Source organism: Mauremys mutica, chromosome 2 (assembly GCF_020497125.1).
Source record: "Mauremys mutica isolate MM-2020 ecotype Southern chromosome 2, ASM2049712v1, whole genome shotgun sequence".
NCBI lineage: Eukaryota > Metazoa > Chordata > Testudines > Geoemydidae > Mauremys > Mauremys mutica.
In genome coordinates, this window is record NC_059073.1 from 188,732,425 (window position 1) to 188,754,294 (window position 21,870).

The window sequence follows — 21,870 nt, forward strand, 5'->3', positions numbered from 1 at the left end:
TTACCATATGACAACATTCCTCACTTTTCTTGGACAAGCATGGAGATATGACTGGTAGAAAAAATTTCTGACAAAACATTTTCCCATTTAAAAAAATGAGGCTTTGTCAATCATCTTTCTGTGAATCATTGATTCTGGCAGTCTTTTCCATCAGGAAAACTGAAACAATATTTTGGTGTGGTTTGCCATTAGTCTCTGTGACCACCAGAGCCCCTGGGTTGCCTCATAAAAAATGTAGTTCCAAATTCTTTATGCTCCCATTCTCCCCGTGTTGGCTCAGCCACCAGGAGAAACCATGATGCAGTAGTCTGGGAGCAGGAGCAGAGTTTATAGGGGAAAACGGGGACATGAGTAACCCAGAACTACAACTTCCATGAGGCTCTGCAGCAGCTCAGGCTGATGTAGCTTAATCTCAACCTGAAACACATTTCATTCCAAGTTGACAAACCAAATTTTTTTTTCACCATTTTAAAATTAAAAAAAAATTGAACTTTTTGATCCATGAAATGTTTAGCTGTTTTGACTTTTTTTTGTCACAATTGGGAATGAATATAAATATCAAAATATCATAGAATGGAAATTCAATTTTTGGATAGCATTGGAAGAGCTCTTAAACATGAAATCTCACTGTTGAACATGTCACATGCCAAAATAACATATATAAAGGAAAGGGGGGGAAGTCAGTTTTCCTCCACTCTGTGCCTGCTATTGTGAAGTTATTACCCATTTTTTACCCATTCTCACTGGCTTCACTGTAGTCTGCTGATCTACTGATGCTCACCATCCATCAGCCTCCAACTATATATTTCATACCCCTTCTCTTTGCTGCTGGTTATGCTCTCCCAAGCAAAGATTTCCCACATTTCTTTGTGTAAGGTCTTTTAGGAAGGATAACTGATACTATTACATAAATACAAATCTTGTGTCTGCCTGCTCTTGTCATGAGTATGCTACCTTCACTCGCCTGACCATTATAGTATACATTTTAGTATTCAATAAATATAATTTATTTAGATTATAAATCTAATTTAAGAATATTTTTCTAAAGTCACATCCAGGGCTGGCTCCAGACACCACCCAACCAAGCACGTGGTTGGGACGGCATCTTGGGGTGGGGCGGCGCTCAGGTTTTATTTTTTTTTTGGTTCGGCCAGGCAGCGCTGGAGGGTTTTTTTGTTTGTTTATTTGCTTTTGTTTCAGCTGGGCGGTGCTGTAGGGGGGGCGAGGGCTTGGGCGGCGCGGCGCTCAGGGGGTGGGGACTTGGGTGGCGCTCAGGGGAGGCAGGGGGCTTTGGCGGCGCAGCGCTTGGGAGTGGCAGGGGACTTCGTGGGGGGGATGTTACGGCAGGGCGGCGCTTTTTTTTTTTTTTTTTGCTTGGGGCAGCCCTGGTAATGTCACTATTTTCATGTACCGTACAGTTCTCTGAAATGTGTGTATATAGAACTATCACTTTCTGATTCAAGATCTGCTCCCAAAGGGTTAGATGGTGGCTTGTAAACCGCAGTATAAGGGGAGACAAAGCTGCACAACCCAGTGAGGAGCACCAGGAACACTATACCTCAGGCAGGCACAATCTTGTTCCATACAATATGCTTAAGGCATTGGGGTGGAGTAGCTTACTCCCTATAGTACGCCAGCCCTGGAGCAATATCTGGTGCAAAAGAGGCAGAACAAGGCAATAGCTTCACTACATCCCTACACCTCTGTGCCCCCCCCCTTTGGCAACCTCCTCTTTAATGGAGAAGAGGAGTGAGAAATCCTTGCACTGACCAGGAGTGCAATTATGATATGCACTCGTGTAGCCATACATGGGTACATTTTATGTGTACCTCATTATCCCCATACAAGGACTTCTCGCAACATGGCATGATGTGTAGCAGAGTTGCATCTGCTTACTTTAGTTGATAAAATATGTATTTATGACTTGTCTTAATACTGCAGACCTACCCCAGCTGTGGGAGACTGAGCTGGATTCTGTTCTGGTTCATGCTTCATCATCTGAATTGTCAGTTATATCTGAGAGCTAACATGTGAGCTGGAAAGGACCCAGCTAGATTGGCAGATTTCAGGCTGAGTTTGCATATAGTTTGCTAATAAAGGAACACTAGTCTGTATCCAGGTACTATTCTGAAAACTTCTTCGTTCGTTCTTCTTTTCTTCTGACTTATTCAAATTGTCTTTTTTTTTCAATACTATCATGCAGAGCAATCTTCAATCCTTCTGTAATAGATTCCAAGGTGTGTTTTCTTCCAGGTCATTTATAAACATATTAAATAGCACAGGGACAAGAATAGATCCCTGTGGGACTCAAATAGAGATATGCCCACTAGATGATGATTCCCCATATAAAATTACTTTTTGAGACCTGTCAGTTAGCCAATTTTTAATCCATTTAGTGTTTGATCTAATTTTTAATCAAGATGTGATGCAGTACTAAGTCTTACTTTACTTACAGAAGTAAAAATTAGTAGTGTTTATGTAATTATCAACCACATTTATAATCTCATTAAAAATAAGTTATCAAGTTAGTTTGACAGGATCTGTTCTCCATAAACCCATGTTGACTGGCATTAATTACATTACCATCCTTTAAGTCTTTATTAGTTGAGTACTGAATCAGCCATTCCACTATCTTGGCCAGGATCACTCATACTGACAGGTCTATAATTACCCAGATCATCCCACTTACCCTTTCATCTAGTTTTCTAAAACTTCCCTGTTGTTCCAAAACTTATTGAAAATCAATACTGGTGGTCAAGTGAGCTCCTCACCCAGCACTTTTAAAATTCTTGGATCCAAGTTATCTAGACCTGCTGATGTAAAAATGTCTAACTTTGGAGCTGCTGTTTTAACATCATCTTGAGATTCTAGTGGAATGGAAAAAGTGTTATCATATGATATGACTACATCATCTGTTTTTCCCCAAATACAGAACAGAAATATTTATTGAACAGTTCTGCCTTTTCTACATTGTTGTTAGTTCTTCCATTTCATTTTAGTAGTGAACCAATATTTTTGTTAGGTTTTTGTTATTGTTCCTAATATACTTAAAACTCATTATTATTGTCGTTAACTCTGGTGATCGATTTCTCCTTGTCCCTTTGCTTCCCTTATCAATTTTCTACAATTCCTAGCTTCTAATTTATATTCGTTACTATCAACTTCCCCGTTTTTCCATTTGTTATAAATTATTTTTTTAAATTTGCTATAGCTGCCTTTACTTCCCTTCTGAACTAGGTCTGTTTTTTTTACCAATATGGCCTTCTTTCTCAATTGTGGGATTGCGACTTTTTGGGAATTCTGCTAAAGTGGTGTTAAACAATTCCCAATTATCATTCACATTTTTCTGATTAAAGTCTTCCTCCCAGTTGGCCTGGCTCATAATTTGTGAGATTGGCCCTATTAAAACCCAAGTGTGTGTATATATATAATTTCTGGTCTGGAATTTATTCTGCTTGCACATTATAAATGGGACCAAGTCATGATTACTTGTATCTAAGCTCCCATTAATTTTTAGTTCTGGGATCAATTCCTCTTTATCTGTCAAGTCAATGTCTTATATAGAATTCCCTATATTGCATGTAACGCTTTTTGAGTTAGGAAATTGTCATCTATAATATTAAGGAAGTCGGAGGATGTTTTCATATTGGCAGCATGAGATCTCTAGCTAATGTCACTCAAATTGATGTCTCCCATGGTCACACATGATACACATTATAGATATGCATGAAAGGATGTGGTCATCCTGTTCCCTAATGTGATTTTGTTGTCTATAGCAGATATATACTAATATCCCATCTTGTGCTTTATCTTTTAGGATATTGATCTATAGGCATTCAAGAACATTTTCTTCTGAGTTGTCAGTGACTCAGAAACAGGTAATGCCATTCCTTATATGGAGTGCCACTCCCCCACACATTTTCCTTACTTTATCCTTCCTAAAGAGGCTATTACAACCATTGATTTTAACATGCCAAAGATGTGAATCATCTCACCAGGTTTCAGTAATACCAACTAGACTGAATTTATACTAATAAAAAAGCAATTCCAAATCATTTTACCCAGGCTCCTACAACTGGTGTATAGGCAATGAAAGCATTTCTTCCCTTTGTGTCCTTGCTTAATTTTATTTTCAACATCTCAATTTTGTGCTAAATGAATACTCAGATCTTCCTTCTTTTTACCTTCCCCTTTTCATTATTAGCTTAACATCCATTTGACTACTTTAGCCAGCCTGTCCCAAAGGAGATTGACTACCCTTCCATTGAGAGAGATCTTCCACAATTTCCATATTGAAGGCCTGGTATCAATTATACAGCCCTCTTTCCCCATAGAAAGTGGACCAATGTTCCACAGAACTAAAACCCTCCATCGTTTACCTAGTCAGCAGTTCACTTCCAGAATCTTCTCCCTTCTGTGTTCCTTCACTTGTGGGATAGGAATGATCTCCGAGAAGACTGCTTGGATATTCTTCTTCTTCAGCATGCTTCCGAGCTCCTGAAGTTCTATTATCTGTGAGATATCCTGAAACACAGTGTGGTTAGTGCCAGTATGAACGATCACAGTGGATCCTTGCCCAGTCTCAGAGTGATATCTCATATCTTGACTTGAGGAAGATGACGCATTCTCCTATTGTCTGCCTGTCCCTTGAAAGATGCTCTTTTGATTCTTCTGAGTATTGAATCCCCATCAAGAATAGTCTGTCGTCTTTGGATGCTTGGAGATCTCTTTATGGGCAAGCTTGATTTTTCTTACAGGTTGGCCTGAGTTGCCATCTACAGATGTATCCCATACATCTCTCCATTCTCTCAGACTAGCTGGATCTTGAGAGAGAATTTCCACATTGAGGGCCTGGTATCAACTGGAAATTTCTAGCTGTGTGGTTCTTCCTGGTTCTCTTCTTTCTAGCAGCCATGGAGAGTTCTTCCTATAGTGTTCTTCCTATCAAGCCATGAAGAGATTAACACCTCTCTGCTGGAAGAATATATAATAATCATGGGATCTGATTATGTTAATTAAGGCCTCTTTTTGTCTCTGAATAATTGCTGTTTCAAAATATCAGCATGTGTTAAAATATCAGGATAAAATTTTTAAAGTTGAATGACATCATTTCAAATGGCTTATTAAACATTAATTAGATTTAAAGCAATGTGACTTGACATACTTATGTATCGATCAGGAAGTTTAACACCTGTTTTTAGATGTAATGTGGGTTGTAAGGTTACAAAGTTAATACCATTAGGGGATATCTTATCAAATCAGTTAACAAGTAACATAACAAGTGCTATATTTTCTAGAACTGCTAGTATAAAGGTTATTTTTTCAGTGACGTTTTGCTAATTAAGCAGTTGTTTGAAATACTATTATACCTCACTCAGTTGACTGTAATTTAAACAATTTACTTTAAATGTCTATTTGTGACTTAGGAAGCACTTTTCAAAGCTGAAATGGAAAATAAGTTTGAGCATAATGCAGCAAGAGTAAAAACAAAAACAAACCCAGTAAACAAACAAAAAGAACCCAAAGTAATACTCCTTTTATGATTGCAAACCTAGGGATCTGAACTTGTTTCGTTTATTCATGTCTGTAGTACAAAATATCAAAACAATCTGAGAAAGTACAGGCACAATAAAGGGAAAAAAACCTAATAAAATCTGCCTGAGGGTGCAGCATTAAACTAGTGTAATAAGCTTAAAAAATGCCAACTACAAATCTCAGTATGTACAAAATAAAAATAAATGTTCTATTAGCTTAGCACCTATGGTGTACACCAAACTATCAAAACTGAATTCAAGTAAAAGATAACACTGGAAACATAATACAACACATTGCATGCTGAGCTGACCAGGCAAGCTGCCCCCATTACCTGCAAATGTAATGAAAAGTCAAGCAAAAGGAAAATGTCAGAAAGCCTGGTATTAGCTTAACTCTTTTTTACAAGGTTGTTCACAGCCAGAAAACATTCCATCTCTATAGCAGCAAATATGTGTATACCTTGGCCCTTCCTCCAAGTTCAGATTTTCCATTTGTGGGTATATCAGAGCTGATACAGAGTCCAAAATAGTTCAGTTTGTGTTGTTCCTTTTGACTATTTAAATGGCTGACCATATTCTAGTCTGGTCGTGTTTATAGACATCCAGGGTGAAATTGTGGCTTCATTAAAGCCTCCTATACATCACAGGCCACCAACACCAGCCAGCACCTGCGCACTCATCTCAACAACCAAATTTACACCAAAATATTGCAGCCCACAGGAGACTAAACCATTATGTACCACAGGCAGAAAATAGTGGGGATGGAGATATACCACTGACAAGGCCCTAGCTATGTCAGGGTAATTATTAAATGAGATATACCCAGGTAATGCTGGCAGTGTCTCACACTCCATGCTATAGAGGAAGATAAAAAAAAAAATCCAGTGTTGTCTGACCTGTGGGAAAATTCCATCCTGACCCCACATATGGTAATCAGTTGACCCTGAGCGTGTGAGAAAGAACCAGCTAACTAAATGAGAGAGAGAATGCTCTGTTACCACAAAGCACCAGCCCACCCCATCCAGTGTCTCTTCTCCAGCTGTGGCCATCTCTGATACTTCAGAGAAAGGAGACAAGATAACAAACAAAGAAAACAACAAAACCCACCAGAATACATGTGTGTGGTGGGGGAGGAAATAAATATCTTCCTGATCCCTGCAGGAGATCAGCTGAAGCTGTGAAGCATGAGCTTTAGGAACATAAGATACAAACTGGAACAGACTCCCCTGAAGGGCTGCTGAGCTCTGCCCTCCACCATCACAAACACCCCCCCACATACAATCCTACTCATAAATTTGCTTATTTCTCCCTTAAAATCAATTAAGTTGGTTTCTCCCACAACTTGTATTAGGAGGCTCACTCCTCTGATGTAGAAACCTTCTAGTTTCCAGCCTCAATTTGTTCTTGTGCCAACATTTTTCTTTTAGTTTAAATAGCTCTTCACTCTCCTTAGTATTTACCCTCTCATGTATTTATAGAGAACAATCATAACCTCTGTCTTATTTTTGCTAGGTTAAACAAGGCAAGTTCTTCCTGTCACCTCTCTTAACAAAGGCTCCCCATTCCCCTGATCATCATAGTAGCTCTTATCTGCACCTATTCCAGTGTGAATTCCTCTTTCTTGAACATGGGTGACCAGAATTGTACACAACATTCTAGATGAGGTCTTACAAGTTCCTTTTACAATGCAATACTTCTCTCTCTCTATTAGAAATGCCTCACATGGTACAACCTAAGATCGCATTTGCCTTTTTCACAGCTGCATCACATTGGTGGCTCATCATCCTGTGGTCAACCAACACAGCCAGGTCTTTCTTCTCCTTGGTTGCATCTAAGTGACGAGCCCTGAACTTGTAGTAGAAATTCTTATTATTAGATCCTAAGTGCATGACTTTACACTTTGTATTACTGAATTTCATCACATTTCTGTTACTTCCAATCTTCAAGTCTTGTTTTCACTGCATGGTTAGTTTGAGTTATAACTCAATTTTTGCCTCAACCCAACTCTCATGCACACACACAAATCTCCTGCTTGAGTTAAGTGGTGCTTTAAGCTTGAGCTAGCTGGCCCATCGGGGATATGGGTTGAAACTCCAGGACTATTAATGCACTGGAGGTGCAGCAGCTTGGGTTACAATTTAGCAGTTGCTAATCCAATCATTTTGTGTAGTTTGAGTGCAGTTACTCACTAGACCTAGGCTAGCTTGAGTGGAGAAACTTGAATGCAGTAACTTGAGCTAATAGTTGAAGTGAGGAAAATCCCTAAGTATCCTTATGGGTGGATGTGGTTGCAACTGCAACACTACATGGTGTAAATCAGTGCTTCTCAAAGTCAGGCTGCCACTTATTCAGGGAAAGCCCCTGGCAGGCCGGGCCAGTTTGTTTACCTGCTGCGTCTGCAGGTTTGGCCGATTGCAACTCCCACTGGCTGCAGTTCGCTGCTCCAGGCCAGTGGAGGCTGCGGGAAGTGGCATGGGCCAAGGGATGTGCTGGCCACCCTTCCTGCAGCCCCCATTGGCCTGGAGCAGTGAACCACAGCCAGTGGGAGCTGTGATCATCCGAACCTGCGGAAGCGTCAAGTAAACAAACCGGCCTGGACCACCAGGGGCTTTCCCTGAACAAGTGGCAGACTGACTTTGAGAAGCACTGATTTACACCATGTAGTGTTGCAGTCGCTGAATTATTCTTCTATACTAAATATTTCTTCTAAATATTTAATTGCAAATATAAGATATAGGATTTTTAAAAAACTAGATTTTTTTGTGTAATTTGTTGTAATCACTTTTAGAAGCAAAATTAAATAAATTGATGCTCATCATAATCAAACACTAACTATTTCCAATAAAACATAGCTGCCAAGAAAAAAACAAAACAAAAATTAAGTTCACTTAAAGCAACAGACCAGCAGTCATAAAATTGTATTATACATTCAAGGTTAAAAATATTTAAAGTATTTAAAAAAGAAATTGTATGACAACTTGAATAGTCTTTGTTATTATGTTAAATAGTTTAAATGTCTATTAAATAATTTAGATAATTATATGCAAATACAATATTCAAAAATACAGTTTCCAAAAATAGATTTATACCTTTTCAAATGTACTGTTAAATAATCAATAGTGTATGCATAGAATTCCTCAATGTTAGAATGTATTCAAAGTCACCACTAATGAACCAAAGTGACATTTGATGACACATTGAGCAGTAACATTCTTAAAATAACTGAAGCAGATGGAATAAATCTCTGGATACAGTGTCAGAGTTCTGAGTATAATCTAGAAGGAATGTAATGAAAGTATAAGTTAATGCCTTAGTCAACAATGATCTGGATGGTAGATTTTTAAGAAGATTGTAGCAATATATTTTATGATCTAGTATACATAATTTACATCTTTCGAAAGGTCAATAGGTGATGAATGAAACATATTATTCACAATCTAAAACAAAATGGAATTGGGATTTATGTTTCATAAGTGTAGACTTTCAGCTAATTAAATATGAATTTCAACAATGCTAAAATTGGTTACTACTATTTAAATCTAGTGAAATTGAAGGGAAAGTGAAAGAAATTGTAACTAAAGATGAGCCAGTCACATGTTTGGAACTAGATTCAGATGTCTGGAATTAGGTTTTGGCTCAGGCCTACATCTAAGGACCATCAGTTTGGGATTAGAAATTTTACCCCAAGTGTGTGACAAATTCTTTGACATATACAGTGGATCATGCAAAACTAACAATTTCTAGGGGGTGAGGGGAAGTCCTGTGCTCTGGGATCTAGCAAATGTGCCAAACACGATAAAAATGAATAGGACATTAGCTCATTACATGGCCTTGACCACATGTACATTGGCTTGATCCCCATGCTAGCTATTCTGTGGTGGACAGCAGAGTGAACAAGAGTGTTGAGTGGAACTATTTGTGAGCATAGTTTGAAGTGAGGAAGAAGGGAAAACTTATTCATTCAATACATCACTTTAAATCATCAATAAAATATTGAATTCTCATTAATTAATTTTTACTTGTATTACAGTAGCATCTAAAAATGGAGCCCCATTGTGATAGACAATTTACATACCTATTGTCCTGTAGAGCTTACTCTCTAAATAAACAAGGCAGTCACAGGTTGAGTGAAAAGAAATATTAACCCCATTTTAAAGCCAGGTTCAGAAAGATATTTGCCCAAGGTCATGCATGAAATCTGTGGCAAAGCCATGAATTGGCTCAGATCTCCTGAGTTCCAGTCTAGTTCTTTAACTGCAACATCACTCTTCTGTTTCTTTGAATAAATTATCTTACCAGTGGTATATAGAGTAGTTACCTGCACTGAGTAGAACTGAGTCTTAAGATTTAAAGGACGTGAAAAAATTTGGTGTGAAAAATGTTTTGACTGAAACACTTTATCTCAGTGCTCATCCTCTCCTCCCCCTTTTTTTTATCCAATTGGGGGAAAATGTGTAAAAGAGAGCATTTCCTCCCATGGTTTTCTCATTTTGTTAATCTAACCCTTCCCCCATTTTGAAAGAATTACAAAAAATGTTTGTGCTTTTCCCATTGAAATATTTGAACCTTTTAAATAAAATTAAAAAATATTTTGGAATTAATTTTCAGAAATTTGAACACTTTTGTCAAATCTAAAAGTGACACCAAAAAATGTAGGACTCTCCTTATTTTTTCATTTTCATTCTTTTTTATAGAACATGCACTTTTTCACCAATCTTTTCTAAAGTCTGGCACATTCACTTCCTTGCCCTCAACAGTAAAAAATATTGGTGGCATGTCTGAGGAGACAATAGCTTAAGTAAGACCCTCAGCTTTTAAGTTAGTTGCTTAATGACATCCTCTATTTTAGCCTTACTCCTGCTACTAATGTGAAACAATGTGCAACTCTGCTGTGCCAGATCAACCGTATTATATCAAATTGTTATTAACATTTTTTGCACTGCACCAAAACGGTTTGAAAATGAAAATAATAATAATAATAAAAACCCATGTCCTATTTCTTTGGCTACCATTGGGCTAAGGATAACAGCAATTAAGACATAAAATTGGTTGTTTAAACAATAACCCAATTTTGCTTGGCTTTGGGAACATCATGTCCATATCATGAGTCTTCACTTCTCAGTTCTTCAGAATTTTTCAATTTCAGATAAGTTTTTTTGTCTTGAAATTTTCCATGGGCTATAATTCATTTTGCATGGAGGTTAGTCCCAACCTCTAGGGATGAGATTAAGAAAATTTGCTAGACTTGTTGGGGACAGATTCTCAGCTGATATAAAATGGTGTAGCTCCAATTAAAGATAATAATTGGAGATATACCAATCTCCTAGAACTGGAAGGGACCTTAAAAGGTCATTGAGTCCAGCCCCCTGCCTTCACTAGCAGGACCAATTTTTGCCCCAGATTCCTAAGTGGCCTTCTCAAGGATTGAACTCACAACCCTGGATTTAGCAGGCCAATGCTCAAACCACTGAGCTATCCCTCCCCCAAATCAGTACAGTTATGTCAATTTACTCAAGTGCAGCAGTTTTCTTTTTGTTTTTAGGCGAAGAAGGGGAACTGAGCTCCCGTGTATTCCTCTTATGTTGTTTCATCTATCTGACTGCCTGGTATTGCTAATGTGCCCATTATTCTGGTATATAAGATCCTTTGGGGGGGGCAATAAAATAATTCAGCTTATGTCTGCTCTCAAACTTCCATTCACTGCTTTACTTAATGCAACTTTGTTTATTTCCATGGGGAGCTTTGATTGGGTCATTCTTCTTTTGCCCTCATCGGACTTGAGTAAAAGATGGATCTTCCTTCATGGTCTGACAGTGTTGGCTGGTTCTGATCTCCAGAGGTAGGGAATATGATAGCTAAATTACTTCTGTCAAGAATGCCTTGTCCCTGGCCAGTATATGGCATCAAACACTGGTGTGATAGTCTCTCTTCAGTCCGTCTAACCTACAAGGTGAGATGATATGTGTTTAGGGTGTGTTCCTGTAGTGTAGCTTAGAGGCGAGTAAATCATGAATCACTGTGGGAAAGTCCATCCAAAGAAATGGCTGCATTCTCCTGGATATTGCTATTTATAAGTCTCAGAGCAGGAATGAATCCAAGAGGGCCCAAAAGACTCTGCTCCACATTGACAACAGAGGGCAAGCTGGCTTATAATTACTTCTCCCTATGAAAATCATCTTGTTTTGCTTAGATTCATCTTGAACAGATATACTTCATCTGCCCATTTATTTTCTCAAGCTCTGAAGCATCTGGAAAACAGTATTATCTGTGCCTGATGAAAAAGACACGTAACGTTTACCCTCTGTCTTTCTGTGCAGTTCAATTTTTCCATCCTTTATGATGCACAGGGGTATGGAAAAAATATCAGTTAAGGATCCATAGTAAAGCCTCCATATACATGAATGACTTGTGGTGGAGAATAAAGTCAGGGAAGCAGAGCTGAAGCTGGTATAAATTATCATAGCTCCATTGCTACTGATAGCGCAATGACAATTTAAAACAGCTGTGGATCTGCTCCTAGGTATCTAGAGATGTATTAACCAATTCCTCCTTGTACCCCACCTCTAATTTGTCACTTTAAACCAGCACATCTCTGTAGTGTAGGCCGCAAACCAATCTGAGCAAGACATTAAGCATTGCTAACTCCCCTTTAAAGGGTGTTAGCAAACAAACCTGTCACATTTGTAGAATCTTTGAACAATTCTGAGGTCTCCATCATTCCCATTTCACCATATGTTGATTTTAAAATGCCTTTTATCATTTGAGTCGTGATTAGCATTTATAAGAGCTATGGGGATGCATCACACAGAGAATCTATCCCTGAAACAGCATTATTTATTGATCTTGTTTTCAAAAAAGAAATTACCATTTCTATTTCATTACATTGTATTTCACAATGAACTGTGAAATGTACAGTTCACTTCAATAAGGCCCCATTATTTCACACATTAGAGACAATTGTTACTTATAATGGACATTTTGGATCAATTACATTTAACTGTGTTGTCACTTAGCTTCCAAATAGCAGCCTCACAAATGAGCTCTGGAGCCTGTAGAAACCAGGATAGCATGTTGTACTCATCATGGATCCCTTAAAAAGCCCTGGAAATAGAATGATTTAAACTCAACATTCATCAGTGAAGCTCAGGCTGGCATCTTGCCATTTCTATTAGAGAATATGGATTTTTACTTTTCAATAGAAAAAATTGGGATGCTTGGCAAGTTCACCACATTTCAAGAATTAATCTAAGAGCCAAGTAAAATGGAACCCATACAATCAAAGTAAGACCAAGCATGGTCTAATGCATGTGACCCTAGACTGGGCTTTGGAGGACATGAGTTCATTTCTTGGCTCAATTACCAACATACTGTGTGACCTTGAGCAAGTAACTCAGTTGACCCTGTGCATCAGTTTCCCATATGCAAAATGCAGATAATACCTGTCTATCTCATAGAGGAGTTGTGAGTGCAAAAATCAGTCCCTGATTATGAGGTGCTCAGTTGTTTACTGGAGTGTGATGAAGGTCTATATACGTTTCCTAAATAAATGGGTTCAGCTGCGGATATGATTTTCAGAACTGCATGGGGGACATGAACCCTTTTCAAATGCATTTGTTCTTTTGTCCTCTTTCTCATCCTCTCACTGCATCCCTTCATCACAAGACCTAAGAAGATAAGAATGGCTATACTAGGTCAGATCAATGGTCCAACTAGCCCAGTATCCTGTCTCTGACAATGGCCACTACCATGTGCTTCAGAGGGAATGAACAAAAGGACAATTACTGAGTGTTTCATCCCATCATCCAGTCCCAGCTTCTGGAAGCTGGATGTTTAGTGACTCATAGATTCATAGACTTAAGGTCAGAAGGGATCATTATGGTCATCTAGTTTGACCTCCTGCACAATGCAGGCCACAGAATCTCACCCACCCACTCCTGTAACAAACCCCTAACCTATGTCTGAGTTATTGAAGTCCTCAAATTGTGGTTTAAAGACCTCAGGGTGCAGTGATGCGTGTGCCATGCTGCAGAGGAAGGTGAAAAACCTCCAGGGCCTCTGCCAATTTTCCCTGGAGGAAAATTCCTTCCCGACCCCAAATATGGCAATCAGTTAAACCCTGAGCATGTGGGCAAGACTCACCAGCCAGCACCCAGGAAAGAATTCTCTGTAGTAACTCAGAACCCACCCCATCTAACATCCCATCACAGACCATTGGGCGTATTTACCTGCTAATAATCAAAGATCAATTAATTGCCAAAATTAGGCTATCCCATCATACCATCTCCTCCATAAACTTATCAAGCTTAGTCTTGAAGCCAGATATGTCTTTTGCCCCCACTACTGCCCTTGGAAGTTCGAGAACTTCACTCCACTAATGGTTAGAAACCTTCGTCTAATTTCAAGTCTAAACTTCCTAGTGTCCAGTTTATATCCATTTGTTCTTGTGTCCACATTGGTACTGGGCTTAAAAAATTCCTCTTCTTCCCTGATATTTATCCCTCTGATATATTTATAAAGAGCAATCATAACTCCCCTCAGCCTTCTTTTGGTTAGGCTAAACAAGCCAAGCTCTTTGAGTCTCCTTTCATAAGACAGGTTTTCCATTCCTCAGATCATCCTAGTAGGCCTTCTACTAGTAGCTACATCACTGACCATGTTAGCTAGCAGCCATCAATGGACCAGTCTTCCATGAACTTATCTAATTCTTTTTTGAACCTAGTTATACTTTTGGCATTCACAACATCCCCTGGCAAGGAGTTCCACAGGTTGGCTGTGCCTTGTGCTCAGGTCACATCAGAGAAAGAGAGGGGTTAGCTGTAGGAGAGATGTTTTCCTCCTTTATACATCTTAGAAGCTTATGAGTGGAGGACTTTTTGCTTTCTCTGAAATTCCTTTCATTGTGTGCTCCCTTTTTCTTTATTGAGTTGTGTGGAATTCAAATTGGGATTATATTGATTATTTGGTGGTTGACTCTTAGTCTAGAAATTTAGACTGTAAACTCTTTTAGGGGAAGGGACTGTTTTTTACTTTTTCATACAGCACGTAGCACAATAAATTCATGGTTCATGACTCAGGGTCCTAGTTACTCCAATAATACAAATACTAATAATACATTATGATAAAATTTGAGAGTCTTACTTAAATGACTAATTCTATGACTAATTCTAACTCATTATTTGCGGTAGATATTATTTAAGCAGTTTTGTTAGATATTCTTTAGACCAATGTTTCCTCAATGATCGGTCTGTGGACAAGCACTGGTTCCTGAGATCTCCCTCATACAGTTTAGGAAGGCAGCAAGCCAGTCCCTGGTATCAAAAACGTTGAGAAACACTGTTCTAGACACATCTTCATTGTTTTGTTTATCTCTGAGGAGATAGGTTGAGCAAGCGGATAGAATCTATCATTGAAATGTAAGCAAAAAAATACAGATGAGACTTCTATAGAAAACTATATAGGAACCGATGTTTCTGTGACTCCAAAGAGAACTGAACTCATGGGCAGGTTTTGTCTTGCCTCACAGCCCCCATCCTGTTCTCCCTATCTACCAAAGTGTTGTGGGTGTGGGTGAGGGGAGATGTTGAGCGGGCTAAAACTTCACCTGATGCTAGGTCTTTGATCTCCACAGTTCTTTGTAAGTTTATACTTGAAAATGTTTTTTTCAACAATATAAATTGGGTGATCAATTTGATTTCCACTGACAGTAAATTAGATATGTTGGGCCTGGTTCTCTATCCCCTTACACACAGTAGTCCTGGGCACCTGTGGGTGTAAAATATCACCAAATCAGAATAACATTTTACATCCAATTTGTACTCACTTTGCACACTCGTAAATTAATCTAAAGGGTCAAGGCAGTGAGGAATCGGATGCAAAAAATGTCTGTCTATGCAATGTAAAATGTTGGAAGACAATTAGAAGCTATTGAAAAAGAATGAATGAAATCCTTTTATGAAAACTTTTAGCTGTAGAGATGAAAGAAGACTATTCTAAGACATTCACTGATGTATTAATCCAGCCTGGCAGGCTAGCACCCCTTTTGCAATTGAGAACCTTTTCAGTGGTCTGGTGGTGCAAAGTTCTCTAAACCCACTGACTTGGCCACTGCATAGGAGAATCCTCCACTGTCACAGAAGTGTTCTTACATCCACACGCTGCAGGCTGCAAGCACAGGGGGCATGACTGGGGTTCACTTATGTCCAGTGATGAGCTGCCAAAATATTAACAACCGGTTCCCACCTCCCCCCCGGGGGGGGGTCATGCCCCATCCAACCCCTCATGTTCCTTGACACACACACCCCGGGACCCCTGACCCATCCCCCCCTTCCCTGTCCCCTGACTGCCCCTTGCCGCCCCACCCAACCCCTCCTCTCATTCTCGATGGCCCCCCAGGACCCCTACCCCATCCAGGCTCTATCCAAGACGCCCTCCCTGCTCCCCTTACCTTGTTGCCTGGAGATGAGGGCCCAGCTGGGCTGGGGCCCGGACGCCAGGGCAGGAGCCGAGCCCCCGCTGCGCCCCGCCGCCCCGCCCGGACCCCAGACCGGCAGGAGGCCCCGCCGCGCAGCCCAAACCCCGGACCCCGTGGCGGCAGGAGGCCCTGCCCCACTGCACCGCCCAGACCCCGGACCCCACGGCGGCAGGAGCCCCCGCCGCGCCGCCCGGACCCCGCGGCGGCAGGAGCCCCCGCCGCGCCGCCCGGACCCCGCGGCGGCAGGAGCCCCCGCCGCGCACCCCGCGGCGGCAGGAGCCCCGCCGCGCCCCCCGGACCCCGCGGCGGCAGGAGCCCCCGCCGCGCCGCCCGGACCCCGGGGCGGCAGGAGCCCCCGCCGCGGACCCCGGGGCAGGAGCTGAGCCAGGCCGCGCCGTGGAGCCGCACTTCCCCTCCCCAGCTTACCTGCCTGCCTGCCTGCCTGCTGCTTGTTCAGGCTTCCTGCGAACATCTGATTCGCGGGAAGCAGGGCAGGGGGAGGAGAAAGGGGGCGGAGCAGGAGAGCTTGGACCGGAGCTTTTGTTAAATTTAGCAGCCCTTATAGAACTGGTTGTCCTGGAACAACCAGTTCTAAAATGGCTGCTAAATTTAACAACCGGATCGCGCGAACCGGCTCAAGCTCACCACTGCGTTATGTCCTCTGGAGGCTGAAACAACCCTTCAATGTTCTGGGCAGCCAACATACATTAGGGCAGCCAGATGGCCCCAGGAATTGGAAGGAGGAATGCAGAAGTGACCTACTGTCACCTTTATAACCCTCTAAATCAACTCCGCTGAGTGCTCCTTGACTATATCGGCGGCTTAGTGCCAATATAATTTTGCCCAGGAAATTTGAAGCCATAGAAAATGCTACTAAAATCTGTAAAGCGTGTGCTAGGCTTTCCTCTAAATCTTGAATAGGAAGATTTGCATAATTCTGTGTTAAAATTCTTAAACTTTCTTTGTGACTGCAATCCTCTGCCTTTACTATTTACTACTTTGTATCGTAATAGGAATTCTGTAGTTATACTTACAGTAAAATTCAGTGTTTTGCATGATTACTCTTCTTACCATTACCTACTGGTTGTGAAAGGCTTATCAAAAGTCTGGTGTGAGGAACAAAGGTAATACTTTTATCAAAATAAGGAAAGCCATATTTTCCCAGATATTTTTCAAAAGCCTATATATGTGGGGAGAAGGAAGCTTCTGACTCTTTTTTTTTTCAGGCTTTAGGGTTTTCATTGAGTATTTCAGTGATGAAGCAGGTGCTATGTTTTTTTGTTTGTTTGTTTTAAATATTAAAGTTTCAGATTCTTTGAAGCTGCTAGAAAATGAGAGAGAGAGAATAAAATGTTTCCATCTAACTGAAATTACAATCGTTCAAGAACATATTGATTTAAATGGAAATAAACTGATCTAAATCTGGATTAATAATGTGGGAAATCAGACACTGAAAGATTGGTTAGCATTTTTCATTAGATAGCACCACAGAAGATGAGGGATGAGTTTTCACTTTAACAGTGTGGGTTTCAAAAATTGCCTGTTGAAATCCATCCTTACTGAAGATGTTTGGGGTTCAATAATTATAATTTATAGTATTTTGATTATAGAGCTGGCTGGCTTTAATCTTTTCTCAGTAGTTGGTGAGATTCTGAAGACATGTTCTGAATACTGCTATGTGTACATAGTAAAAACATATATACAGAAGCCCAATTTGTCCAAGAAACAACAGATTAATTAGTTTTCCATAAAATTGTATTTGTATTAAGAGGCATAAGACATGCAGAAAATAGGAAAGGATACATTTTCCTGACACTCTTCAGGAGTGCCATTACATTAAAAATAATTAATTCCTAGAGATTGTCAGCTGAAGATCTTGCTCATGAGAAGAGAATATTCACTATTTCCATTAAACTCCAGTAGATTCATATGTCGCAGCACATTCTACAGTCCCCAATGAAATTTCAGCCATCAAATCCAATTTGGCCAGCCATGCAATCTCAGAAAACAAGGTTAATAAGACATTAGAAAAATGATGGTGAATTTGCCCCAGCCTGGCAAATATCTCAAAAGCTACCACTCTTCTGAAATGATGAGCTATCAAGCTGAGGTCCCTTCTGCCTCTGTCTGGTAGCTGTCCAGTTGGAGGTAAAAGATCTTACTATGCTTTTCAAAATTTGTGATGTTTAACCCCAGTGTCCAGGCCAACATTCTTTCTCCTAACAAAAGCTAGCAGGTTGTCATGTTGAAAGCAATTTTTGATCTTTTACTGAACATACATTGCTTTAAGCAGTCCCTTGAACAGTCACTTGAGCCTCACGGCTTTGTAAGGCGCTTTTGGAATGCCTTGAAGACAGTGTAAAGACAAACAGTACTTCATGTAGGCTTTTCTTTTCTACTAACTGTTAACTTTTTCTTTATCAACGCTCGCTATCTGCATTGTAATATTTCTGTGCTTCACTCTGAAGCATAACAAAATGCTGGCTATCTGCTGACGATGTTTACTTCATCTCTTCACTTGACAGTTTAATTATCAAAGACAGACAGTCAAATAAGATATCAATTTCAAATATGTCCAAAAAGAGCACTCTGTGAATAAAAACAAAAGGTTCCAAAAATTTGTCTTACCATGCCCCAGTATGTGGCTGCAGCAAATTGCTTTGTTCTGTTAGGAAAATTTTTTTTTAAAAACATGTTCTGTTGGTTATTGCATGGTATGTTTTATTATTATTACTACTTAACATTTACATTGGAATAGAACCTAGGAGCCTCACCATTTGCTAAGTGCTGTACAAACTTATAGAAAATGACAGTCCCAGCGAACTTACAATCTAAAAAAAAATAAGGAGAGAGTTGAGGTAAGGGCAGAGCAGATGGGGTAACCATTATAATAGGATGTGCGCTATTCTTAGCCAATCAGGTGTAGTGGTTGCAGATCATCACCCGCTATGAGGAATGACCTGTGAGATATAGTACTATAAGGTGTCACACACCAATGCCAATATGTAAAAGGGACTTACTGTGCAACATCTCATTTTATGTCATATGATGCCATAGCTGAGAAATTTAACATAATGAAGGAACATTATATCTTTGATCTATACCTTATTTCAGGCAAAATATAACAGGGAAAAACCGTTATCAAATGGAGTTAATTCTTCATTTCCCCCAAAGTACTGTAGTATATGGTAATTCAGTGTTAACAACAGAATAAGCTCTTTATAGTTAATCATGTTTCTCATCTGATCTTGTCTTTCTCTCCACCTTTCTTTGTCTTTGTCATGCTCTCTGGAGTGGTTGAATGTCAACCTCCAGGCCGACTGTCAAAAGTAGGGCAGACACCCCAAATGGGTGGTGTGTTCTATAATTAGACTGGACCAACCCAGTAACAAATGTGAAATCCTGGATCACTGTAACAGTCTTACTATGGAGTCACAGACAGTCCCCTTGGGCTCTCCAGTCTATCTTGCCAGCCAGGTAAGCTGGGCTTAGTGATAAATGGTCACATACACCAAAAATCATAAAATATTTAGCTTGCTCCCAGTCCAAAGAGACCAGTCACTTACCCCAGATCAATTTGTACCTTAGCTCTCTCACCAACAACAACGCCTGTAGCCAATACTGTAATAAACTAGGAAAAAAATGAGTTATTTACAGGTTAAAGCAAGAAAGTATATATACACAACTGAGTTTCAGTCTGTGATTCAAAAGGTGAGAGATGTAGTAATCTGTCAGTATTTAAAGCCTTTGTAGGGATTAACCCAGGTTGACCCTGGGGAGATCTCTGCTTTTTGTTTCTTAGCTCCAGCCCTTCTGAAAGTCCAAACAACAAAAATATGAAAACTCTTCATGTTACGTATTTTTATTTCCCTCTTCTAGCATACAAACCAATGGGATGAGGCCTTCTGCAAATACTTCTCCATGGGTGGATGGTTTAACCAGAATCCCTGTCTTTTTATTTTGGTTTATCTTCCATTAAGGGTGAATCACTGAATCTATTTCATAATAGCCTATGAATCGATACTAAAGTTTACATGCCAATCACAAATCAACTACATCTAATTCTTCATTGTAAAGGAAAGATGAATTCAAAAATGTGTAATCACATCAGGCCTGATAAATTCCCTTAGCAGCCTTTCATCCCTCAGAGCTAAATTTCTCTGCAATAAGCTACCGTAGATATTTCTGAAATAGAAAAGAGAATAAGGAAAGGACAGTTGATGCTTTTCTTGTTATGACACCACAGTTATAAATCTCCTTGCACTCATCAAGGAGTTTCAAACATCTGCCTGTTTGTAATGCAGTCAGAATTTACAGTCTTCTCCTACCATGAATCAGACTAAGCAATGATATCCTAGTTTGTTTTACAGTGTGTACAACAGTAACTGCAGCAGCAAGAGATATACTTATCTCCTAGACCTGGAAGGGACCTTGAAAGGTCATTAAGTCCAGCCCCCTGCCTTTGCTAGCAGGACCAAGTACTGATTTTTGCTCCAGATCCTTAGGTGGCCCCCTCAAGGATTGAACTCACAACCCTGGATTTAGCAGGTCAATGCTCAAACCACTAAGCTATCCCTCCCCCTTCTTGATGAACAAGAAATGTTTATATTTTGTAGTTTTCTAACACACTTTGTCATTTGTCTGAACTTTCTTACTCCCATTTTTACTCCCAAAGATTGGCTGTCCTCTGACCTATGTAGGATAAGTTCCCTTGACACCTGCTGCACCCAGTGAAATCTGCTATGAGATAAATTCCATATTCGAGCTATTTTGCCATGCTGGTTAATTGAATTATCAAAACTCCCTTTAGATAATTAAATAAAATTTACCAAGATTTTTTTTCTTAATGCCCATGTTTTTCATGAAACATGCTTTGATCATCACAATAATATCCAGTGCTGCAAATTCCTGCGCTATCCTTTTAATTCAATTTAATGTGCCACAGATAGATGTTGTAACTGAGTAGACACGTTGCCCCTGTCTCAGTAGGCAAAAATGGGTTTATTTTTCAATAGCTAGCTTAACATGATTGACAAGCCCTCTCCTAACACTCTTTAAGATGTAGTCAAACATGTTCAAAGGTATATTATCTGGCAATGTTCTAGCCTGGGGAGAGCCTGAGCAACAACACATAATCTGAATTCCCTCACTTTCATTCAGCAGAGGAGAGATCCATGTGTGGAGGATTCTCCTCTGGTTCTGAATCTGGAAAGGACTATCTAAAGAGGAAAGTAGGAAGGATGGTTGAGTGAGTAGTCAGGACAGAGGCGATGAGGATTCAATTCCTTACTCCACTACCCCATTTGTAAAAGGGATAACAGTACATCTCTACCGCACAGGAGTGTGGTGATCATGTATGCATTAAAAGATCATGAAGCACCCAGACACTCTGGCAATGGGGTCTTGTCACCACCTCTTGGTGCAATCTTTCTAGGAAGCCAACTTGAAATTTGCCAACAGTTAGACTAGTCCATAAACTCTTAACCCAAACTGAGTCCCTTATACTTCAGGACTTGCAGGGTACTTGCTAATTTCTTAGAGACAGCCTGGCATGGGGCTGTAGCCGCCTGTTACCTCAGGGCAGAAAGCTGACAGTTCTGGTAGCTGCATGGGCATGTGATCAGCCTGATTACCTGTAAGCAAGGAAAACTCTCTCCTCTCTTCTACCTATGCTTATCGTGTGGTTTATATGCCCCAATAAGAGGCTAGTTACATATCATAGTAGAGATCTGGAGCATTAATATCTATGTATGTAAAACAATGCATTTATATGAACTACAATATAAGTAACATTGGCATGTGTGTGTTTTGGGAAGGGAGAAGAATGTCTGTCTGTATTACTGTACTAGTAGTGTAATCCTAAAC